The 25,144-nt window shown below is 40.0% G+C and overlaps 1 protein-coding gene across 4 annotated transcripts in view; it reads right to left on the bottom strand.

Annotated features, from left to right (window-relative positions):
- FNDC3B (fibronectin type III domain containing 3B) overlaps positions 1-25,144 on the bottom strand; it is a 391,122-nt gene that overhangs the window by 329,948 nt on the left and 36,030 nt on the right. Inside the window, exon 1 of one of the 4 annotated variants that reach the window (XM_064275475.1) lies at positions 6,119-11,213. The exons of the other annotated variants lie outside the window; for them this stretch is intronic. The gene's annotated coding sequence lies outside the window, so the exon portion shown is untranslated. Of the gene's footprint in view, positions 1-6,118; positions 11,214-25,144 lie in introns of those variants that run through there. 4 annotated transcript variants of the gene reach the window in all.

Genomic DNA, 25,144 nt, shown 5'->3' with positions numbered 1-25,144 from the left:
ACAGCTGGGCCACTCGGACTATGAACCTCTTAGTAGTTATTTTCAGTTTCAAGACAGATCATAGAATCCTAAGTCTAAAAATGAACCACGAAAGATTCAGTCCTGACTCAGACTTGTATAATATCTAAACATCCCCACCAAACCAGAGGCTTTAAAATATAACCTAGTATTTTTTATTACACCATATCCTTAAATTACCCCAGGATTTCCTCTCTCAGACTCGGTAAAAATACATTTATTTGGAATAACAGGATGATAGGAATAGATAAGGTCAGAATCAGAGGGAGCTGTGTCTGAGTCCGTGAAAAATATAAATGGCTGGGTATTTTTAAATCACTGCAATTGAATGGACTCTTCCTTTAACGAAGTCTGACCATTCCTTTCCATTACCATGAGCAGGAGCAGCAGCATCCGAGTTCAAGAACTAATCCAATCACTTCTATATTCTGGAAACTAGCTGATTCTGCCTATCAGCTTCCTTCCATCCACTCTATCCTCTACGTACAGGCCATGCAATTCATTTCTAAAACATCACTTCCACTAAGCCATTCACTTACTCACAAACTAGTGATTCTTCAAGCAGAAAAGCCAGGGCGGCAGAGATGTGGAACGGGACTTCACCTAATGGGGAAGTTGCTCTAAAACCATTCGAGTTAGTGTTTCTGCAGGTATGATGCAGTTGCCAGGTACAACAGTATCAAGTTTTATGCAGTCCTCACAAATGCTCACAGCAGCATTTTTCAAAAGTTAAAAAAGTAGAAATAACCTAAATGATCATCAAGTGAAGAATGGATAAACAAAATGTGGTATATTCAGGTAATGGAATATAAATCTGGCATAAAAATGGATGAAGTACAAATACATGCTACAATATGGCTGAACCTTGAAAACATTACACTGAGTGAAATAAGCCAGACACAAAAGGCCATATATTGTCTGATTCTACATACATTCAATGTCCAGAATTGACAAATCTTTACAGACAGAAAGTAGATTCGTGGTTGCCTAGGGCTGGGGTGGGGAACAGGAATAGGGAGTAACCACTAACAGGCACAGGTTTCTTTTAGGAGGGGAAAAAATATTCTGGAACTGGTGGTGCAGTCGTTAAGCATTACGGTGAGTTACAGCTGCTAACCAAAAGGTCAGCAGTTCGAATCCACCAGATACTCCTTAGAATCCCTATGGGGCTGCTATGAGTCGCAACTGACTCGAGGGCAACAAGGTGTTTTTATCGTTGTTTTTAATGGCTATACAGGAGCCCTAGTGGCACAGTGGTTAAAGTGCTCGGCTGCTAACCACGAGGCCGCAGGTTCAAACTCATCAGCTACTCTGGGAGAAGGAGGTGACAGTCTGCTTCTGTAAAGATCTACATCCTAGGAAACCCTGTAGGGCAGTTCTACCCTATCCTATAGGGTTGCTATGCGTCAGAATTGACTTGATGGCAACAAGTTTGGTTTCCTTTTTTTTAATGGTTGTACAAAGGAGCTCTACTGGCACAATCGTTAAGCGCTTGGCTGCTAACCCAAAGGTAGGCAGTTCGAACACACCAACAGCTCCCCAGGAGAAAAGATCTAGCAGTCCACTTCCGTAAATATTACAGCCTAGGAAACACTATGAGGCAGTCCTACTCTGTCACACAGGGTCATTATGAGTCAGAATCAACTCGACGGCACAAAATAGCAGCTACGGTTGTATGTAGCCACCCATCCAACACTTGGTCATACTCTAGTGCTCCCATGTTGCTATGATGCTGGAAGCTATGCCACCATTATTTCAAATACCAGCAGGGTCACCCACGGTGGACAGGTTTCAGTGGAGCTTCCAGAGATAAGACAGACTAGGGAGAAAGGCCTGGAGATCTACTTCCAAAAATTAGCCCATGAAAACCTTATGGATCACAACAGAATACTGTCTGATACGGTGCTGGAAAGTGAGCTCCCTAGGTTGGAAGGCACTACAGACAACAGCCACAACAATGAACTCAAACGTACCAAAGATCACAAAAAGATGCCACAGGACCTCGCAATGTTTTGTTCCATTATAAATAAGGTCACCACAAGGAGAAGTGAACTCAATGGCAACTAACAACAACAATGGTTGTACAACCTTGTGAAAGTACTAAAAAACATTGAACTTTAAATGGGTAAACTATGTGGTATCTGAATTGTATCTCAATAAAGCTATTTTAAGAAATGCGAATTCCTCAAATCTATCTCTAATCAACTAAATCAAAATCTCTGGAGAGAGAGCCTCGGCATCTTCCCTTTGAACAACAGCAGGTAATGGATTCTTACAGTACACTAAAGTTTACACTGCCTTACATCCTTCCCAACACTAAAGAGGTATATATTATATTGTACACCTCTGATTTCTCAGGCCAAATAAAAAATCCTCATAAACAACACCCTTCCCATATACATGTCACTCTGTACTCTGCTCACACAACCCTCCCTTGTAAACGGTTTCCTGACTCTTCAGGGAGTGTGCCATCCTCCTGCTGCCTGCGGTACCTTTGTTCATGTTATTCTCTCTTCCTCTCCCAAACTTTCCATCCATTCTTCCCAGACCTTACCAAACCCGTTGCCGTCAAACTGATTCTGACCCATAGCAACACTACAGGACAGAGCAGAACTACCCCAATAGGGTTTCCAAGGCTGTTAATCTTTACAGAAGCAGACTGTCGCATCTTTCTTCAGCTGATGAGTTCGAACCACCAACCTTTTGGTTACCAGCCAAGCGTGTAACCACTAACACCACCAGGCCCAGCCTTTATTCACTGCTTAAAGCTATTTCAAGATTAATCTACAATGACCTGCTGGTGCAGTGGTTAAGCACTTGAGTGCTAACTGGAAGGTCTGCAGTTTGAACCCACCAGCCAGCTGTCCCTCAGGAGAAGATGTGGCAGTCTGCCTCAGCAAAGATTTACAAAGCCTTTGAAACCCTATGGGCAGTTCTACTTTGTCCTGTGGGGTCACTATTCGTCAGAACCGACTTGACAGCAACCAGTTTCAATGGCATCTACTAAGAATCCTCTATGTCTTCCCTCCCCACAGTGTGAACTAAAGGTGATGAACTGAGTTTAAGTGTCAGACTCTTCTCCATATCTGGTATTCTGAGCCTCTCCGAGACATTCCAGCCTTTCCTCTGCTCAGTCTGTTACATCTATAAAATGTGTCTTGTGCACTTTTCCCTCCCACTTAATGTGTGAGGAAGTTAAATAACTTAATAATTTTTTTTAAGGATGGAGAAAATATACCTTTTAAAAGCTTTTTAGTATACTAGTATAAAACCAAAAAGAACAGTCGATTCCGACCCATAGCAACCCTATATAGGACCTGGCATACTGTAGGGACTCAAGCATTTGATGAATTCTTTAACTGATACTTAAGTCAGTTCTTTCACTTGAGTCTATTCACGAAGTTCTAAGTTTGTGAGGTATCTACACAGATCTTCTGTGTGCCAAGACCTGTCAGTTCTGCACTGATTGTTAGGTAGGTGAGGTCTGCTGCTTTTTTCCAAGATGACATTACCAAGCCCTATCAAAAAGGCTTGCAACGTTGTGTTGTTTTTTCCATCGGTAATGACGGATTTATGACAGCGTCTGAGAGAAGATGTGTTAAGTTCAGAGGTGCATCCCACAGTCACGAACTGAACAGAGGTAGCTGGCCCACCTTGTGCTCAAAACTGCAACCTTATTCTCTGAGGCAGTCTAAAGCCATTCATTAAAGGTCCCCTTCCGCCTCCCACACATACACAACACAAAGGTCAGTAAAAAGTCAGGGCACTAGGGATATATTCCTGGAAGCAAAAACCATTTTGAAAATTGCTCTTCAGTGACTATTTGTCAGGACAAACTCAAATTCCACATGAAAATGCATGTTAAAGGGTGTTTTCTACAGAAAAAAGCCAACTTTCTGAAGAACTGTTAACTTCCGTATTCCATATTTTACAGTGTCCTCATGTTTCCAGCAACATAGTGACAAGTTAACTTCACAGAGCCGAAATGAGGAGGTCCCAAAACAAATACAAACATACCTACACACATGCACATATATATATAGCCAATAGAGTACTAGAATACTATGAAATTATAGTGTGCTTGACGCAACAATGTCTACTTCTATATCTATGAGATACCCGACTTTTGTAATTTCTAACCATATTTTTTTCAGATGTTTGCAAATTCGGGGAAAATGTCCACCTCTTCCTCAGATTCTACTCCTCTCACATTTTAATATTACAGAGATAGAATAAAACCTTGGTAATTCAAACTGAAGAAAGTCCCATCAAAATGTATGAAAAGAATCATCTGCCACAACAAATTTAAATACAGCTGAGCTTTTGGCAGCATTGCCAAGTGGAAATCCTATCTGCTCTATTTAACACATAAGACATACTTGTACCTATAACAATTGCTACTTAAAAAAATATATATTTTCCCAAATACTTCAAAACTGTTTTATTCTATTATAGTCTACTCCCAGTCACCACTTTTCCAACCCTAGTCTTATTTTGTTAAATTATTGCCCAAACTCTTCACAGGCACTGAAGAGATTTCTGGGATGAAAAGTTAGATTTCTATAATATCTTCAATACCCAAATCAAACAAGATAAACGATGATTTACTTTTGTGGGCTAGGTCCTAAGTAAGGGTATTACTTCAATTCATTTTCACAACTTTACCCTGCTGTAAAGGAGTCCTGGTAGTGCAAAAGTTAAGGTATCAGCTGCTAACCAAAAAGCCGGCAGTTCTAACCCACAGGCCACTGTGTGGGGTGGAAAAAAGACCTGATGATCTCTCCTATAAAGATTAAACAAACAAAAAAAACCACATCCACTGTCACTGAGTCTATTTCCAGTCACAGGACCCTATAGGACTGAGAACTGCCCCAGAGGGTTTGCAAAGCTGTAATCTTTACGGAAGCAGACTGCCACATCTTTCTCCCTCAAGAGTAGCTGGTGGATTCGAACCACTGACCTTTCGGATAGTAGCCGAGTGCTTAACCTATGATGCACCAGGGCTGCACCACCAGGGCTCCTCCTCACGTAAAGATTATAGCCTTGGAAACCCTATGGGGTAGTTCTACTCTGTCCTACAGGGTTACTACAAGCTGGAATCGACTCGATGGCACACAACAACCTTGCTATATGAGCAAGCAAAATGAGAAAGAATGCTGCACTGGAAAATCAGGAAACTTGGGTCATTCTTCAGAATCCATCAAGAACCATTTGTGACCTTGATCGCAAATCCCTCTCTAGCTCCATCACACCTATGTTATTTGGTGATGGCCCTAGGTTGCTTCTAACATGCCCACCCCAGCCGCCTACAGTGCAGTACTGAGGAAGATTCACTGCCCCAGCTCAACAATAATTAGAGATGACTGTCAAGGTCGTGGGATTAAGAAACAAGGAGATTCATGTCACATATTTACCAACCACTGGTTAGAAAAACACCAAGGACGCTTCCTCACAGGTATCCTCAAAGTCAATCAAAATAATACTAGCAGAAAAGAGGAAGCATGTTTGATCCTGGACAAGTTGTATCAACAGTCACTGGCCTCTACTTGTAATTCAAGTCACATTTCAGAGACAATATTAATGCTGTGAGAATTTAAAAATGGACTATTTTTAAAATTTTTAAAGCAGTATCTAATAATTAGGATATCAGGGTTAATATCCCCTGAATCATCTTAAAACCAAACAGTAGTTTAGCTTAACTAGTAAAGAATGTCTGCCTCGAGCATTGTGCTTTTTTAAGAATTGTCTATATGGGATCAAAGACAACAGCAACTTGAAAGATTAGATAGGAACCTTAGGGAGCAGTGAGTTTATGTTAATGGGAGAGGAATAACTCAGAAAAGGAGGGTGAGAATGGCTGCACAATTCAAAGAATGTAATCAATGTCACTAAATTGTACATGTAGAAACTATTGAATTGGTGTATGTTCTGCTGTGTATATTCTCAACAAAATAAACTATAAAAAATTATAATAAAGCTAGTATTTTTTAAAAGATATTAGGGTTAAATACACCCACTCAACTAATTTAACATCATCACATCTGACAGATACTACAACCAGAGCACTAATACAAATGAATAGTCCATGTTGACATCATACCTGTGATTGGAGTTATAAGAAGTTGAGTTGGCAAACCTGGGAATTCTTTCCCTTGGTTGTTCAAACACTTCCCGGATGTCTTATGCACCTGGCACTGTGCAGACACTGGAAATACAGCCTTCCACTTATGTAACTGGGCTGGGATTTCAAGAGACCTTAGAAATAAGGGGTCAATTATGAGATTTTCTAACCTCCATATCCTTGATCTTTACAAAAGTTAATGGAATCTTTTGTTTTTTTATGTTCCAGGATCCTTCTGTCCAATATATTGTTTAGATTGAAATTATAATTTAAAATTTTCATACTGCTGAGGGTTTAATGAATCTGACATTCGACGTGTTTCTGGTGTGTGTTGATTCTTTGTTCCCCCTATCCAATCACTGATGACTCAGTGCTGCCTTTTGTCCCAGGGAAATCCTCCAAACCTCTGCAGACAGCTGTGCCACATCGCATCCTGTTCCCAACATTCACTAAGGAAATTTCCTCACCCCTGATGAATTCTTACTGTTTTTTTCCAAGGTTTAAAAAATCCTGTGGTAAAACACTTTGCCCCAATCTTAAATTGTACTCCTATGATACACATTCTAGAAGACATTTTTGTGAATTCCTCATGGAAATGGTTGATTCAGAAACAAGAACTAGTGAAAGAAATATTTGTTCTAAATTAATTTTTACTTTACAAAGTCCTGTGGGTATTATTTGTTCACTGTGAGTTTTAAAAGTTGACAGCACATTAAAAATCCTATTTATTCAAAGCTGATTCTGTGAAGTTCAACACCATTACAAGTCACGTCTTTCTCAATGCCTTCTCTACCCTCAAGAAAGCTAATAAACAGAACCTTGAATATTATGTGACCATTGTCTATAAATTTTAAAGTCTCACTGTTGAGTAAGTAAAAAGCTACCACATACATACATACGCAGGCAGACAGACAGACAGACAGACACAGACACACACACACACACACACACACACACACATACCCCTTTTCTGTACAAGCTTGGAGCCCTGGTAGCGATGTGGTTAAGAGCTCGGCTGCTAACCAAAAGGTCAGCAGTCCAAACCCACCAAGCACTCCGTGAAAACCCTATGGGGCAGTTCTACTCTGTACTATAGGGTCACTATGAGTCAAAATTGACTTGACAGCAACTTTGGTTCAGTAAAAGCTAATTGTTTTAAGCATCACATTTCACAGGAGAATATTGGCAACACAAATAATGATACCATACTCTCACAATGGCAACTTTTTGTAGAATTTATAATAAAAATGGTTTTGAAATGATCAATTACCTCTCAAAATATACTTATGAACATGTAGACTTGTATAATTTGCTGTATGTTATAATTCCGTTTTTAAATATTTCGCAAGGAATTCTAACACAGGATACGTTGCCTAAAATCCACATCAAACTAGGGAAAGAGGACCTGGATGGCAATCCAGAGATCTGGGTTCAACTTAGTTCAGCTACTTACACTGACTGTGTGACATAAGTTTCCCAGGGTCTGTGTTTATCTGCAACATGAGGTGCTTAGAAGGGAACTTGAAGAGAATGTAGTCTAAGTCTAAATTCTGTGACCCTAACACAGCAGTTTTGCTAATGTGTGATTGCAGTCATAACTAAAGGCCTAGTTAGAAATGCTCCCTAGAAAGTACTCGTTTAGCCACAGCAGCTCTTTAAGGGAGAATTATAACTGTAGAACACTCATTCAGGTCACACCTTAAATGATAAGCATTTTTAGGCAGCCAGCTTTTCCAGGAACAAGATGTGGTAAGCTACTTCCTGGTTCTAAGCTTCTCTTTCCTTATTCTGAAAATGTTAAGGGCTGCAGTGATAAACAGGAAAAGCTTCAAAATCCATAGCCAGAAGAGGTATATACTAACATCATTTCTTGCTAAAGTAGACTGTATTCAGCTACAAAGCTCTAAATAAAGCCAGCCTACAGCTCTCGAATTCCCCTGCAGCCTCTATGTGGTCCAAGAAGATCCCAATTCTTGTAGCCCCTGGCGGATACCAAAGATTTCAAATCACATCCTACATCAGTTTTAACTTCGGATTTCCCTTCCAGCAGGTTACAACCTACATGTAGTAGTTTCAGAAATGCAACCTCAGCATTTAAAATTTACAATGAAATTAAAATGTTTCCTTTGGTTTTGTTTTTAAATCACAGTGCCTTAAAGATGATCAAATTCACCCCTTAGTTTTTAGACAAAGTACCTGAGTTCACACCTCTGACAAACGAGGGTAAGATCACTTGCCTCTCAAATTACTTCAAATTTTTGAACGTATTTCTGCCAAAGTTTATCAATGAAACCTAACCAAGGTATAAGCTCTGTAAAACACACACACACTTTCTTATCAAATTCCAAAGTGTTCATTATCCTATTACATCAAGTTTTATCTGCAAAATTCCAAACCAGGCAAGTACTAAGGCCCACAGAGAAAACAAGCATTATCTCTGTCCATAACAGCTATGTCCAAAACAACAGCAAAAGAAAAACAGGACAACACCTAAGATGTTGCGTTATAATGTTGTTACTGTTGTTAGGTACACATAGCAACCTCATGTGACAAGAGTGGAACTGCCCCATAGGGTTTTCTAGGCTGTAATCTTTACGGGAGCAGACTGCCAGGTCTTTTCTCCTGGGAAGCTGATGAGTGGGTTCAAACTGCTGACCTTTCGGGTGACAGCTGAGCACTTAACCATTCTATCACCAGGACTCCTGTTATGTGTCTTCACTAAAAACACACTACCTAAAAATAGAAAATCAATTTCTTTCAACATACAATAGATATATTTGTTTTCTAAACAGTGAAGACTCAAAATGACCCTCTCCATTCTATCTGGATTCTACACAGTTTTAACCATGTCACTTTATTAAAATTTATCCTAGGAATAGTAGGCCGTTTGTTCTATTAAGAGATTCAAAACTCAATTTTTTATGTCTTCAAAGCAAGAATGTTAAAACATTCACTTGCCTCGATAAAGTACCACTTTTTTTTCAAACATCAGAATGTTTTCTAAATCTTTTGCATTTCCTGCCACCATAAAAACCATAGGAATAGAAAAACAGAAGTGGAAAGAAATAGAAAAATAAAATCTCTCTGGTAGACAGGAAATAGTACACATAGAGAATATACACCTCTGGGGCCCTTCTAAGGTTGTATCTGATCACTGAGCAATGTGGCCACACACTCTCAACATCTGAATCTATTATGCGCTAATGTTCCACAAAGGAAGCGTTTTTCCCCAGACTCACATTCCGTGGCACTACTTCCACAGTCCAAGCACCAAGGTTAATTCCTCTAAGTCTGGGCTGCTCTCTCTTCCCTTTTCCGTACCATCAGCAATCATCACTACAGTAACAGAGGCTCTAGACGTAAGGCGCAGAGGCTTAGATAATTAATGTGTCAAGGGGAGGCAGTGTTCAAATTACAAGGGCCGAGGAGGTATTGTCAACGAGTGAAGTGATCTACCTTTCCATGTTTCCTCTTTCATGAACAGCTACAGAGAAGTATTTCTTCACTGCTAAAAACATTAAAAAAAAAAAACAAAACAGCATATACATGATGGCGAAAAACAAACGACACTCAACTCCAGTATGCAGGGGCCACCAGAGAGCGACAGGGACTACTGCAAACTGTAAAGCATAAACCTTCTAAACAGCGAGCTGTTACGCAGCTTACTCTGCAGGAATAGGGGCCTTTATTGTCAGATTTCCCGATTTTTCTAGAGAAATCACAAATCTCGATTTACGTGAAGTCCTTCCATTTCTTAGGTCCAAATATTTTAATAATATTGTGCAAAGCTAAAAAAAAATCTGCAGGCCGCATCCCCAGCCTCAGTTTATAAACATGACCTCTTCGAATCAGGTCAGGTGATCAGTGTCATCCAGCGATTTCAAACCGCTGAAACAACACTGGAAGCAGGTCTCATCTCCTGGTGGTGGTGGTGGTGTTTAGCTGACACCAAGTTGGCCCCGACTCACGCTGAGCCCACGCACAGCAATGAAATGCTGCCCAGTCCTGTGGCATCCCAACGACCAGGTGCAGATTGAACCACTGTGATCCACAGTGTTTTCACTGGCTGATTTTTGGGAGCAGATCACCAGGCCTTTCTTCCCAGTCTGTCTTAACCTGGAAGCTCAACTGAAACCTATTCAGCATCACGTTGTTGTTAGCTGCCATCAAGTAGATTCCAACAGGCAACACGCAAACCACCACTGAGAGACAGGCTGGGTAGCTGGGAATCAAATCCAGGTCTCCTGCGTGGAAGGTGAGAATTCCACCACTGAACTGCCACCTCCTGATAGCACCAAGTATATGCCACAGGTCAATTCACTTAGTCACTAAATTTACTGAGCACCTACAGACACTAGAAATTCCACCAGTGCCTACTAAGACAGAAATCCCTGCCCTCATGGAGCTTACATTCTACTAGGGGGAGGAAGGTAATGAACATAATAAATAAGTAAATTATATAGTGTAGAAGAAAGCAATACATGTTATTTTTTTTTAAAAGCAGGAAAAGTAGAAACAGGGAACCATATACTTAGTCACACGTCTTACAAAGGTTTTGCTTGGAGCCAAAATCTTTTCTAAGCAGACGCCTAACATGGTTAACAAACCATATTAACCGGGCGGCCTAACATTCCTCTGCTTCGGTTTCCTCATTCATAATATAATCGAGCCTGATTTACTTCACCACCACTATTGTTGAAGAGAATCATTAGAAAAAAGTAAACATATCAGTTATAATAATACTATTTTTGTTATGATTCTGGAATACCTCTTAAATGTTCCCAGCAAGTACTAGGTCCTGGTCTTTCAGAAGCAATAAGTAGCCACTAAAATCACGAACATTCCTCTCCCTTCTGACACTGACTGATCCAAAGGCCACAGAACTGTGGCAGACTCTGTGAACTCAGACTGATGTAAAGGCCAAAGTGCGATAACAAGGAGGGGTACAACGTTTCATACCTCTCTTTTGTCTGATTTTTTTTTAAACAAAGAATATAAATAACTTTTGTTGTAATTAAAAAAAAAAAAACTAAGACTACAGTACAGTAAACAACACAAACCTATGCCTGGGATCTCACAGCTACTATAAGTTCATTTAACAAAAAACATGTGGATTTATAACGGTCTGATTAAGACTAGAAGAATCCCAGCGGTCATGGTCCCCAAACCTTCTGTTGGCCCAGGACAGGAACTGTTCCCGAAGACAACTCATCAGACATGGAAGGGACTGGACAATGGGTTGGAGAGAGATGCTGATGAAGAGTGAGCTACTTGTATCAGGTGGACACTTGAGACTGTGTTGGCATCTCCTGTCTGGAGGGGAGATGGGAGGGTAGAGAGGGTTAGAAACTGGCAAAATCGTCACGAAAGGAGAGACTGGAAGGAGGGAGCGGGCTGACTCATTAGGGGGAGGGTAAGTGGGAGTATGTAGTAAGGTGTATATAAGCTTATATGTGACAGACTGACTTGATTTGTAAACTTTCACTTAAAGCACAATAAAAATTATTTTTTAAAAATACGTGGATTTAATAGTGTGGAAACAAGATTTATAATCTCTAATATTTTTGGTGTGATAATATTTTAATATGATCTGACCATGTCCTGAAATTCTGGTAACATCAATTTACAGAAGAAATCAAATTAAATTTTTTGATGTTTTCCTCCCATTTTCATTATCCTAATTATCTAGCACTCACCATTTTCTCTTATTGTGAATTTGCTTCCTAACAACTACCTAATGTCTTTTACTCTCTGTGAAGTTGGGGGTAATAGGTTTTATTTAAGTATCCCTTTCTGACAATGCCTGGCTTCAAAGCTCCAAAGGACAGGCTGACTCTCGTTAGGGTTTAATGCAACCGGTGACTTTAAGTTGAAACCAATGCTCCTTTACCATTCCAAAAATCCTAGGGCCCTTAAGAATGATGCTACAGCTATGCTGCCTGTGCTCTATAAATGGACAACCAAGCCTGGATGACGACACATCTGTTTACAACATGACTTGCTGAATATTTTAAGCCCATTGTTGAGACCTACTGCTCAGAAAAGAAGATTCCTTTCCAAGTATTACTGCTCACTGCTCACTGATAACGAATCTGGTTACCCAAGAGCTCTGATGAAGATGTACAAGGACATTAATGTTGTTTTCATGCCTGCTAACACAACATCCATTCAGCAGCCCATGGATCAATAAATAATTTCAACTTTGAAGTCTTATTATTTAAGAAATACATTTAGTAAGACTGTATAGCGGGGTTTATAGCTGCCATAGATAGTGTTCCTCTGATGGATCTGCACAAAGTAAACTGAAAACCTTCTAGGAAGGATTTACTATTTTAGATGCCATTAAGAACATTTCATGAGTCACGGGAGGAAGTTCAAAGTATAAACAGGAGTTTGGAAAAAAATCATTCCAACCCTCATGGATGACTCTGAGGGGTTCAAGACTTCAGTGGAGGAAGTAACTGCAGATACGGCGGAAACAGCAAGAGAACTAGAATGAGAAGTGGAGCCTGAAGATGTGACTGAATTGCTGCAATCTCATGATAAAACTTTTAATGATGAGGAGCTGCTTTTTACAAACGAGCAAAGAAAGTAGTTTCTTGAGATGGAAGCTACTCCTGGTGAAGATGTTGTGAACACTGTTGAAAAGACAACGAAGGATTTAGAACATTACATAAACTTAGTTGATAAAGCAGCGGCAGGATTTGAGAGGACTGACTCCCATTTTGAAAGAAGTTGTACTGTGAGTAAAATGCCATCAAACAGCATCACATGCTACAGAGAAATCTTTCCTGAAAGCATCAGTCAATGAGGCAAACTCCATTGTTGTCCTATTTTTCGAAAACGCCACAGCCACCCCAACCTTCAGCCACCACCACCCTGATGAGGCAGGTCAGCAGCCATCAACACTGAGGCGGGATCCTCCACCAGCAAAAAGATCACAACGTGCTGAAGGCTCAGATGATGGTTAGCATTTTTTAGCAATAAAGCATTTTTTAATTAAGGTATGTACATTGTTTTTTAGACATACGCTATCGTACACTTCTGAGACGACAGTATAGTATAACCATAACTTTTATATGTACTAGGAAACCAAAAAATTCGTGTGACTCACTTTATGGCAACATTCACTTTATTGTGGTGGTCTGGAAGAGAACCTATCTCAGAGGTATGCCTGTACCTCTTATTTTAAAATGAAGTTAATGAGAGCTACATCTGGGTCTGAAATTAACGTCTCCAATCAAGACTTCCATCTTCTCTTCTTCAACACAGGCCACTTCAGGTGAAAGCAGAGTGAGGCCTAAGCAAAAAGTCCTAACGTCCAGAATTAGTCAAAACTTCTGTGGATAGAACCTGTTTACCCATAAAGCAAGAGGGCTGGACCAAAGGGACTCATCTTTTTTTCCAGATATAATTCCAAAGATTCTACGCTCAGCCTATACATGGGTGGAACATTCTTTGCCGCTGTGTTCAGTGCTGGAGTGGTTTATGAAGTGTGGTCCTGCTGAAAGGCTGGAGAATGAACTAGATGTCCTCTCAAAATGCCTCCCAGCCCCAATAATCCCATGATGTGCTTATAATGGAATTTGGCTATCCTTATAATTAGAAATGTGGCTTGCTGGTCACACATCTGGAGCAGATAAATTTGCACAAATAGCATTTCACCAGAAGCAGAAATGCCAAGCATTTAACAGCTGTGCTGTTACATCAGCTTTGCAAATAACAAGGAATATGACTTATCCACAGAAAGTGAATGGCTAGGGAAGGCAGGACCAAAGCTGAGTTTATTCAAATTATTTTGGGGGGGAGAAATATTTATGAAAGAAAAAAAGTACATATTGGCCAGAATCCCATTTAATTTACTAGACAGGTACAGAAAAGAATCCCTATACTTCAAAGGTCTCAAATGCCAAAACACTATTCCCTACAAGGCTAGTTAATGATAAGTTTCTTGTTATTTAACTTTCGTAAATGTGACAGGCTCCTGACTTGCAGCTCAACTTATTAGACGAACTGCAAACCTAATCATAATTATTATCAAAGCGTCAAATGTACTCAAGGAATATCCACATCCATAGAAAATACATGTGTTTCAGGTCAGCAATTAATTTCACTCAGCCACTGTGCTTGATAATGTGAAACAAGAGGAAATAATGAGACCAAAGAAATTCCACAGAAACCTGGTTAATAGAGAACACAGAAATGACTGGAGAGGTGAAGTAAGGCAGATGGAAATTTCAGTGTGGCTGCTAAACGAGAGAAACCAAAAGGTAACCCAACGCTTGCTGTTCATTTTCTAATTTAAAAAAACCTACTAAAAATACTAACTGAAAATTATGAGGAGCAATCAATGTCTTTGAATCAATCCTTGAAAGGAATACAGGGATAAAAAACTGGACAGATGATTTTCAAGGAAAGTAAACAAATCACAACTGTAAATCTTCATATATCAATTTTTAAACTAAAATGACACCCCAGTGATCAATCAACTTTGAGAAAAGCATTAGCTATTTCCAAACCCTGAGGGCCCATTTAAGCAGCTGAAGTTCTTAATACTCATTCCTAAGTTAGTTACTATCAGGAAAATGAGTTAGGTATTTCAAAGACTAACAGCTAGATTCAGAAAATCTCGTCTACACCAACATTCTATGTGTAACACATGAGATGCCCTTAATAAAAACAATCACTAGGTTATTCATATTCTGAGCCCTCTTTGGGGCCTGGCAGATTTTTACTAAGTACACATATACTCTGAACCAGTGATGGGCTAATCAGTACACCATCATGAGAGCTGGGCCTTCTGGTTCCACACCAAAGTGAAACAGCCCATGAGTGGGTTCCATCATGTCAAGGGTACTGCCAAAAATTCCAAGATGCAAAAGTATGCCTTTAAGCTGAAGGACGAGAACCCCCGAGATGGCTGAACCACACTTAACTTCAAGAGTCAATGCACAAAATATCCAATCCCTTCCAAAGTTCTAAAAGGAACCCTGATGGCAGAGTGGGTAAGTGCTCAGCTGCTAACCAAAAGGTTGAAAATTTGAACCCACCAACTGCAAGAGAAAGATGTGGCAGTTTGCTTCCACAGTAAGTATTATTATTATTGTTGTTAGGTGACGACGAGTCGGTTCCGACTCATAGTGACCCTATGTGTAACAGAACGAAATACTGCCTGGTCCTGAGCCATCCTCACAATCATTGTTACGCCTGAGCCTACTGTTGCAGCCACCGTGTCAATCCAATTCATTGAGAGTCTTCCTATTTTTTGCTGACCCTCTACTTGACCAAGCATGATGTCCTTCTCCAGGAACTAGTGCCTCCTGATAACATGTCCTAAGCACTTGAGGTGAAGTTTCTCCATCCTTGTTTCTAAGGAACACTCTGGCTGTACTTCTTTCAAGACAGATTTGTTTGTTCTTCTGGCAGTCCATGGTATATTCTTAGGTCAGGCGCACATTAGTCCTCAACTGACGTCTTTGCTTTTTTAACACTTTAAACAGGTCTTTTGCAACGCGTTACTTGATATCCTGACCGCTGCTTCCGCGGGTGTGGATTGCGGATTCAAGTAAAATGAGATCCTTGACAACTTCAATATTTTCTCCATTTATCATGATGTTGCTTACTGGTCCAGTTGTGAGGATTTTCTGTTTCTTTATGTTGAGGTGTAATCCATACTGAAGTCTGTGGCCTTTGATCTTGATCAGTAAGTGCTTCAAGTCCTCTTCACTTTCAGCAAGTAAGACTGTATCACAGATTGTTAATAAGTCTTCCTCCAATCCTGATGCCCCGTTCTTCTTCATTCAGTCCAGCTTCTGGGATTATGTGCTCAGCATACAGACTGAATAAGTATGGCGTAAATAAGCAGTAAAGATTACAGCTTTGGAAACCCTATGGGGCAGTTCTCCTCTGTCCTACAGGGTCACTACGAGTCAGAACGGCAAAGTTTTTTTGTTTTTGTTTCCAAAATCCTAGATGCAAGACAATTAGTGAACCTGAGTAGTGCTCCCTTTTCTATAACTACTCCAGGTGACTGAATGTCATTAGCAACTAGGCCTAAGAGTGAAATAAGTATTTTTATAAGACAAACCTGATTTTTCGGTTTTGAGCACATATTCATACCTCCATTTTCTTAATTTGGGCGTATTTAAACAAACTCCTAACTCTTATTTAGCCCCTTCATGAATGAATTAATTTTCTGCTTTGAATTTTTTGTTGATACCAAGTGTTTTCATTAATGGAAGCATGCTGAATCTTTCGATGTATCTGAATTTTTGGTAGTCAGCATGGATTTTTTTTTCCCCACCTCCCACAAGCCTACCCCCCTAAGTGTTCAGTGGTACATATGAAGTACCACTAATTATACCCCAGAGTCCCCACTGAAGTCTATTGGTACATATGTGTAACATTTTCAAAATTTCTATTTTCCTACCCAAAATTCAGATATCTCATATAATACCCTGTTAAAAACAGTAATTTGAGGCACACGCCCTTTTCTTCAGTTTTGGAGTCATAAGGGCCCCTGCCTTGTAGCAGCATGCACCGTCGATGTACAGCAGCTTCCCAACAAATCTTCAGAGGCAGAAAAAGCACCTGGTCCCTAGAGGTACCCGTGAGCACAAAAGGGCTAAAAGCAAATAACTCGCCTGGTTCTCAATCTTTTTCTCTTTCTCCTCTTTCTATTATTTGTGATTTCAAATTTGAAACCAGGCATTTGAGATTTTACACAGCCACGTACGCATGACTTCAGTTATCAGTGCTGCCAAATCAACCGCTAATCCAGCAGGGCAATAATCCACTTTCTTTTTTTTTTTTAAGAAATAGATTTTCTGCCTCCATGCTTTTCATTTACCAGAATAATACTTTTCTCATGACAAGCACTGACTCGCAAAAATAAAGTAGAAGCACGTATCAGAAATCTGCCTTGGTCCCTCCTCTTATCTAGCACCTCACTTTTAAAAAATGCTCTCGATTCTGACTTTCTTTTAGGAAACTGAATTTAATTATCTTAAAGGGTAGTGGAGATTTCCTAGATTGTGGCTATCTAGGCATCAGGCACTATCTGGGCAAATTTCGGAACGCACAAAACTGAGGGCTAAAGTAAGCCCTCATTAATGGCAACACAATACTTCCAAAAATACCTCAGTCTTGAAGGTAAAAAAAATGTCCTGACGACAAAATTTCTTTTCCTCTTAAGTCTTCTGTGTCAGTGTTTCCAGAATTTAATCGCCAGTTTGTTCTTTCTGATGCCTCCTGTATCTCCCAACACAGAATCCCACCAACAGCAAATGGCAGTTATGGAGGAAGCCAGAAGCCTACTCTGAATTGGGGGCCTGAGGACCAAGCAGACTCTGAGACTCCTTTTCCCCATTCAGCACAGGACAGAAGGTACCGAGGCCTCATCGCAGACGCTAATGGTGTAGTTTAGAGGCATAGCATTTACAGTGCTTCATGTCTTCCCACTTCTGGGCAGATGTTGATTCAATTATTTACGAAACTAAACCCAGATGTAAGCTAGGTCAATTTACATTGACTTTATACAAATGTTAATCCCTGCTAAGGCCCTACAACACATATAATTTCTACAGGGCGTGGGTTCCAGTATTATCTCAAAGGCTGCTTATACCAGAGTTCACAAAAAAGAGGTCAGTGTTTTCTTTATCTCTGGCATCAAAGTGTCAACAGATAAACACAGTCTCCTGGCTATCACCTGACATTTATCAGGTCTCTTTAGAAGGGTGCCTTGGGCAAGAATTTCCAAAACTTCTACCTGAATTACCCTGTCATTTTAGAGAAGGCCCCTCAAACCTATGAGCACAAGAAAGGAAGGAAAAGACGCCTGGGTGGCAGCAGGCAGAAAGCTGTCATTAAAGTCAAAATCATTCTGTGTGGATTGCATTCAACCAGAGGAACCAGTGTTTTCATCTGCAGCAACCTAAATGTTTCAGGATATATAAATGCGTCTTGCAATCAGCCTACTGATCATTTCAAAGAAGCTAGGATGAAAAGACAAGGTAGACTTCTTTCCATTTTCAAGCAAATGAAAACGGTACATTCCACAACCCATGGCTCTTCCCATGTTCTTCTGAAGCAGAGATCTGCATTCCCTAGCCCCCAAGATACCACTTACACACCCCTATTATGGGGAACCCTGGTGGCATAGTGGTTAAGTGCTACGGCTGCTAACCAAAAGGTCAGCAGTTCGAATCCACCACGCGCTCCTTGGAAACTCTATGGGGCAGTTCTACTCTGTCCTATAGGGTCGCTATGAGTCGGAATCGACTCGACGGTGCTGGGTTTGGTTTTTTTGGTTATTATGTAACAGCTATTTTCACATATTTTAAAAGGAAGGGAGACAGCATTTCAGGAATTAGCGCAAAGTATCATCTCACCTTAAAGAGCAACAAGTGGAAATTCACAGAAAAATGATTTAAAATATAAGATCTAATTCAAATGTCTATCCGAAATCACATAATTAGACAGGTTCTCCTTTTTTATGTATTTTACTTTGCTTACTATTTTTGGTGTTGAGGCATCAATGTAATTTGCAACCAAAAATATATGCTTTAGGTGACTTGAGTACTAGTTGCCAAAACACTTTTCCAGTCTATCTTTGTAAACTGACATTACTAGGCAACTTAAAAGTATTCAAGTTTTCTTCTTTCGGTGGGGAGGGTGGGGGGGGGTGTCAAATATTTCTATAGTGGGAGCCTTTCTACATGAGATCACAGAAAAGAATTCATTAATTTTCTCTCAGACAACCCACACTGGCAGCCAAGATCTTTGTTCAGGGAAGGGAGAGAGCATTCATCAATTAAGTGTAGTAGTGTTCTAAGGCTTTGTTTACAAGTCCAGCAATCGCCATCTGTTAACTTGGACTAGAAAGCTTTAATTGATATTTATGTAGTTCAGAATAAAGTAAAGGAAGAGGCCTGTGTGAAAAACACTACGCCAGAACGATTTTCACACTCCTGAATCAAAGCAATTCATTCTTACTAAATAATGTCATATTTAAGGCTTGCTTCCCATGCTTTCCTTATCTAAACCTTCATTTCTCATGTTAGGAATATATTTCTATCTCCTGTGACAAGCTCCCAATTCATCTTTTCAAACAACAGGAAAAAAATAAATCAGTTTATTGTTTAAAAGTAAATAAATTGCAGCTTTACCTAAGCACAGATTTTAAAATGTTCAGATTCCTTTCACTACATTCAACTTTCAGCAGATATGATCTTTACCGGTCCATTCCCAGCAACTTCAATGGCTAGGTCTCCAGTTATTCTTTCTTAATTAATTGTACTTACCTAAAATCATATTCCAGTTGTGCTTAGTGGCTTGATCACTGGTTTACATAATTTCATGTATGTAGATTTTACTTCCTAACTGGAATGTAAGCTTTGAAGATAGAGACCCTGTTCTTTATTTTGTTCACTCAACCCTCTTCCCCCAAAACATATTACTTTACATACAACAGACATTTAAAAATTCAATCTTTAGAATCATTAATATAGGCCCAAATTTACCCATGCCAAAGTCACTCCCAGAATAGTCCTAATTTTATTTTAAAAGTCTACTTCATGGTGCCAAAGAGTTAAAAGACCCCTCTAGATGCTCTCGTGACTTGAATTCACATGCTTTCATCACATATAATGGAAACTTTCAACCTCCTCTTAACCACTCAGAAAGGTAACTTAGTATTTTTTTAATTGGTAATTTTTTAACTCTCTAATTTCCACTTAAAAAAATTAAAAATAATAAAGGAAAAACTTAACACATACAATCTCTCCCTAGAAATTGACATTTCTTCTTTGTTGAGATGTGCACTCAAGTGGAAAGGCAGGAAGAGCTCACAGTTCGGAGGGGAAATGCCTAACAAGCAGACAATAACACAAAGCTGTAACAGTCCACGTGCAACTGAGCACTGAACAGGGAGATCTGTGAGAGGAGGGCTGGGTAGGATTCACTGTCAGACTCTAGCAGCTAGCACAATCCTCTACAATGAGCACTCTCTGCAATCAGAGATTTTTCTTTTGCTCACTGCTGCATCCCCAAGCACCAAGAACAGTCCTGTCACACAATAGTGCCAGTAACCATGTGTGGAACAAGCAATTGCAGAAGAAATGCACAGCACATAGGAGGCAGAGGGAAGAACTGGTCTGAAATTTTATTTTGAAATCATGCTTCTTTCTGGTCACCATACTTTAAGAGGGACACAGACAAGCTGTAAGAATCCAGGGACAGGTGGCCAGTATAGTGAGTGATGAAGTAAAAAAAATCAAACCATACAAGGAAAAGCTTAAGAAACTGGGGACCTTAAGCCTATAGAAGATAAGGTCTAAAGGCAAAAAGGCTAGCTATTGTTGAGTATGAAGGGTTGTCATGTGAAAGAAGAAACAAACTTGTTCTGGGTTGCTATGGAGCAGTGTCTTTTGAACTACAGGTCAAGATTATTCTTGGGTCGTATAAGCAATTTAGTGGGTCACTAACTGGTATTCTTTTAAATAAAACCAAACAGAATTGCATCAGAAACAATAAAGGTAAGTACTAATTTGTGAAACTTTTGATTCAGTTCTATGAACATAATTTTTGTGTGTGTATTTACTGGGCTTCAGTGTAAAACATGCTGCTCATGTGTGTCCTGGTAAAAAAATGTAGAAAAATGGTGCTACAGAAAAACCTAACTCCGATCACAACAATTTGGGCTCATGGGCTCAAAGGAAACACGACATCAAAAAAAAAAAAAAAATTAACTGATGCCTTCTCAAGTTGAAGCTCCTTGTCAACAGGATATTCAGAGATGGTCATGGATTGAATTATGTCCCCCCAAAAATGTGTGTATCAGCTTGGTTAGGCCACGATTCCCAGTACCGTGTGGTTGTATCCTCCATTTTGTGACTGTAATTTTAAATTAAAAGGATTAGCGTAGGACTGTAACACCACCCTTACTCAGGTCACGTCCCTGATCCAAGGTATAGGGAGTTTCCCTGGGGTGTGAGCTGCACCACCTTTTATCTCTTAAGAGATAAAAGCAAGCAGAGAGCTGGGGACCTCATACCACCAAGAAAGCAGCACTAGGAACAGAGTGCATCCCTTGGACACAGAGTCCCTGCGCCTGAGAAGCTCCTCGACCAGGGGAAGATTGAGGACAAGGATCTTCCGCCAGGGCCAACAGAGAAAGCCTTCCCCTGGAGCTGACACCCTGAATTTGGACTTTTAGCCTACTTTACTGAGAGGAAATTAATTTCTCTTTGTTAAAGCCACCCACCTGTGGTATTTCTGTTATAGCAGGACTAGATGACTAAGACAGAGATTAAGAGCTAGAAGAAACCTTAGGGATCATCTGGTCCAACTCTTTCATTTCTCTCAATCATAAAGGCGAAGACACCTAATACCAAACTGGTAATTAGTGACAAAGCCAGGCCTGAGGCCAGTCTCCAGGCTCCCAGCCCACTAGTCTTCTTAGTGGATTCATAGTGACTCCAGCATAGGCTGCTGACCATGTAACATGGGCGTTAGGGTCTTGGCACTAGTTGGAATGGACCTTACTGGTTCCTGTCTATTAAAATTCTTTGACATAAAACTACAAGTACTGTACCTATCTTTTGACAATCAGATTTATAAATTATCAGAAAAAAAAAGATAATGGGGGCTAAATTTATATACCTGTCATTATTTACAGAGCTCAGGACTTCAAATACGATAAAAGCCATGAAGGAAAAATTAAAGACCTCCTCTTTTGAAGTTTTAGAAGACAGAAAGAGAAGGAAAAACTTTTAACCAAAAAAAAAAAAGAAAAAAAGGATTAAATAATCCATAACTAAATGAAGAAGCTACACCTTGAAATGAGTTGCAGAAAACTTTGAAATTGGAATTCCATTTGTAATCTTCTCCCCCAAAAGAGAAGTTAACCCCTAATTTTTTTCAAGAATATGTAGCAAAGAAGAAAGGAAGCAATAATAAGACCTGCTCTTAAAATTCTAACCAGTCCCACCCACCTTGTCATCACCCTCTCCACCTCTGTCATTAAAGGACCAAAATGTCTCTCTATGGTAACTGCCTCAGAAAACAACCTACTAACTTCCATGAAAGACTAGCAAAGAACATTTAAAATTCATTTATATTATTTCATGTTTTCAAGTCATTGTCTAAGTTTCGGGAGCCTATCTGTGTCTGTATTTCTTTTAGGCCCCAGGCACGAGTTATCTATTATGGTTTGGGACAATCTTTCTCACTTCTTCTTAATTAACCAGTACAAAAGAAACTCATAGGTTTCCATAATATGGGGGGGGGGGGGGTGGTGATGGAATCTTCAATCTCCTTAATAGTTTATTAAAATCATGAAGGTCAAACAACTCTTATTAGAAAAAAAACCTTATTAGAGCATGTTTAAAACTATAATCCTATATACAAACACAATCACCTAACTTTCACACACATAAAGAACATACAAGGCAAGATGCTTTTATCACTGGAAGGAAGTTGGCAGAATAGGGTGGGCAGTTTGACACTGGGTGCCGGTAACAATCATGCCAGATGTAGTTCTGCAATAACCTAACTGCGGGTCCCCAACTGGCAATCAATCATGTGACTGGGGCCACTAAGGGCTTGGGGCCTTCCAAGTTTCATGTGCCCAATAGTTACGAAACAGCTTCCTTTCCATGTGTCTCAAAACAGGCTTAAATTGCCTTATTTTTTTTTATTTTTTAGCCCTTCTAACATAACCCGTGTTATCTAAGCTATCTGTCACATCCTTCACCATGAAATCATCCTCTACAGCCAGAAGACAAGATTATTTAGTCACAAGCAACAAATTTCACTGACTCTAGAACAAGATACCGATACACAAAAAGCATGAAGTAATAGGCTGCTCTGAAAAAGAACCAATCTACTGTCTTTAAATAAGTAAGGTTTTAACTTTCTGCAATTTTTTCCTTTTTACAGAGTTCAAATCTCAATTGTCATTGAAGTCCTTGTTACTAGCTGTTCCGTGTGTGCGTATACGCTGATGCATATGAGAACACATCTATGTGCACAGTTGCTTAGTTGTGAAATCCACAGAATGTGAAAATAGAGAACTAGGTCTGAATACTGTCCTGTGGAATTTTGGAAGGGCTACTCCTTGTGCCACCTCAGAGGTAGTCACAATAGCCATAGGTTATAGCTTAGCACCAGTGTGCTGTCAATTGTATAAAGACCTCTCTTAAGCTAGAAGCATCCTTTCGATGAAGTGACTGAGAAATGGGGTCCCACACCTGTCAATTCATTTGACAGGCAACTGTGTTTCAATGCATCTTTTGCAAGGTCATCACCAGAGTTAGTTTTCCTCCACAGCCATCATCCTGTGATACACCCCATGTTCTCCTATGACAGAAGGCCTAGCCTCCCAAAAAGAGAACAGGTCTTAGGGGTTATGTGTGGGGACAGAGGGCAAGGGGAAAAAAGCACAAAGTAAATGTCCTTGGATTTTTCTGGCTAAAATAATCTATTTCTCAGTAAAGAGGATATAAAGCAAGGTCAGTTAACGGAACATATACTGTAGAATCATTTACCCACTACAAGGCTGACTCAGTTCTGAGCTTCAATGAGAAAGGTAACTACGGAACACGATGTACAGTGACCTGCATGAGAATAATGTATCACAAATACCTTTTAATCTGCCCACCTGCTGCTCCTTTAATCATCATTAAAAGTGTAAATGGAGAGTTTATTGGCAATGAGGCAGTTACGGTAAACATGGGAACTCACTCATCATAGCTGCCCTTCTACAAATAAGCCATAATTGTCTTTTCAAGAAGTGAAATCACATTTTAGTGATATGTGGTTTCCCATCCCAAAAGGAGCTTTGCCAAGCAGAGAAGTCAATTACACAGCAACTAAATGACTTGAGCAGCTTCAAACACTTAGCAGTTGGTACCACAACTGGAAAGAGGTTAAGTTTCACCTGTCATTCAATGCTCTCTGTCAAAAAGTCTCAACCCACTTTCATACTCAGTCCTGGTTCTCTACATTCTAATTTTGCTACACTTGAAAATTATGAACAGGAAGTGGGCAAGCAGAACCTGTTGAAAATATCTCACCACTATGCTAATTTCCAGTGTTTGGAGGAAACTTCTCTCCTTACAGGCCTTTTAGGAAGTTCCAGTCCCAATGTTTAACAACAAAAGAAGCCCAAACCTACTGCATCCCACTCATCCTGACCCCAGAGGACAGAGCAGAACTGCCCTATAGGTTTTCCAAGGTTGCAATCTTTCGGAATCGACTGGACAGCAACGGGTTTGGTTTGGTTTTGATTTAATCTTTATGGAAGCAGACTGCCACATCTTCCTCCGGCAGAGTGGCTGGTGGGTTTGAACTGCTAATCTTTTCGTTAGCAGCCAAAGGCTTAACCACTGTGCCACCAGGGCTCCTATGTTTAACACATGTAGCTGAATAATAAATAGCACCTAGCTAGAGTACTCCAAGCCCTTCACTTAAACAAATGCTAATAATAACAGTTCAATTTCATAAACAAAGAAAATGTCTGTTTTATAACTGCTGAATGAGGGGACTGCAGACATGTTTAAATATGCCTGCTGAGTGGCTAAGATCCAAAACCCACCACCATCTGGGTGCTCTGCTTGTCTACATCTCAGATCCCTCCCATAGTTGGTGGAAACCACCACCCTGGCCCTTTTCATCAACATAAAGGAAAGATTAAAATAATTAGGCTTAAGTGCCTCATAAAGGCTTAGATGAAAGCACACTATGGGAGGCACCAATGCCATAGGTGACCCGGCCTCATTTGAAATGAAAAGTGGCCTCATTACGGCTGTGTTTCCTTGATGTACTTTCATGGATGGGAGCTCTGTCAACAATGTTCTGCTGAGGAGAAAGATGAAGACAAGCTGAACACTTACTTCTTAATGGATGCTTTGGGCCCATGAAGTTCACTCACTATCTTATCATTGCCCCTCGATGTTAAGCTTGGGCAAGGAGCTGGACCCCTTACAAAGCATGAACTCCTCTACA

The sequence above is a fragment of the Loxodonta africana genome, chromosome 23 (assembly GCF_030014295.1).
Source record: "Loxodonta africana isolate mLoxAfr1 chromosome 23, mLoxAfr1.hap2, whole genome shotgun sequence".
Classification (NCBI taxonomy): domain Eukaryota; kingdom Metazoa; phylum Chordata; class Mammalia; order Proboscidea; family Elephantidae; genus Loxodonta; species Loxodonta africana.
Note: the sequence above shows the minus strand (reverse complement) of the source record. Positions and strands in the feature narration are given on the sequence as shown.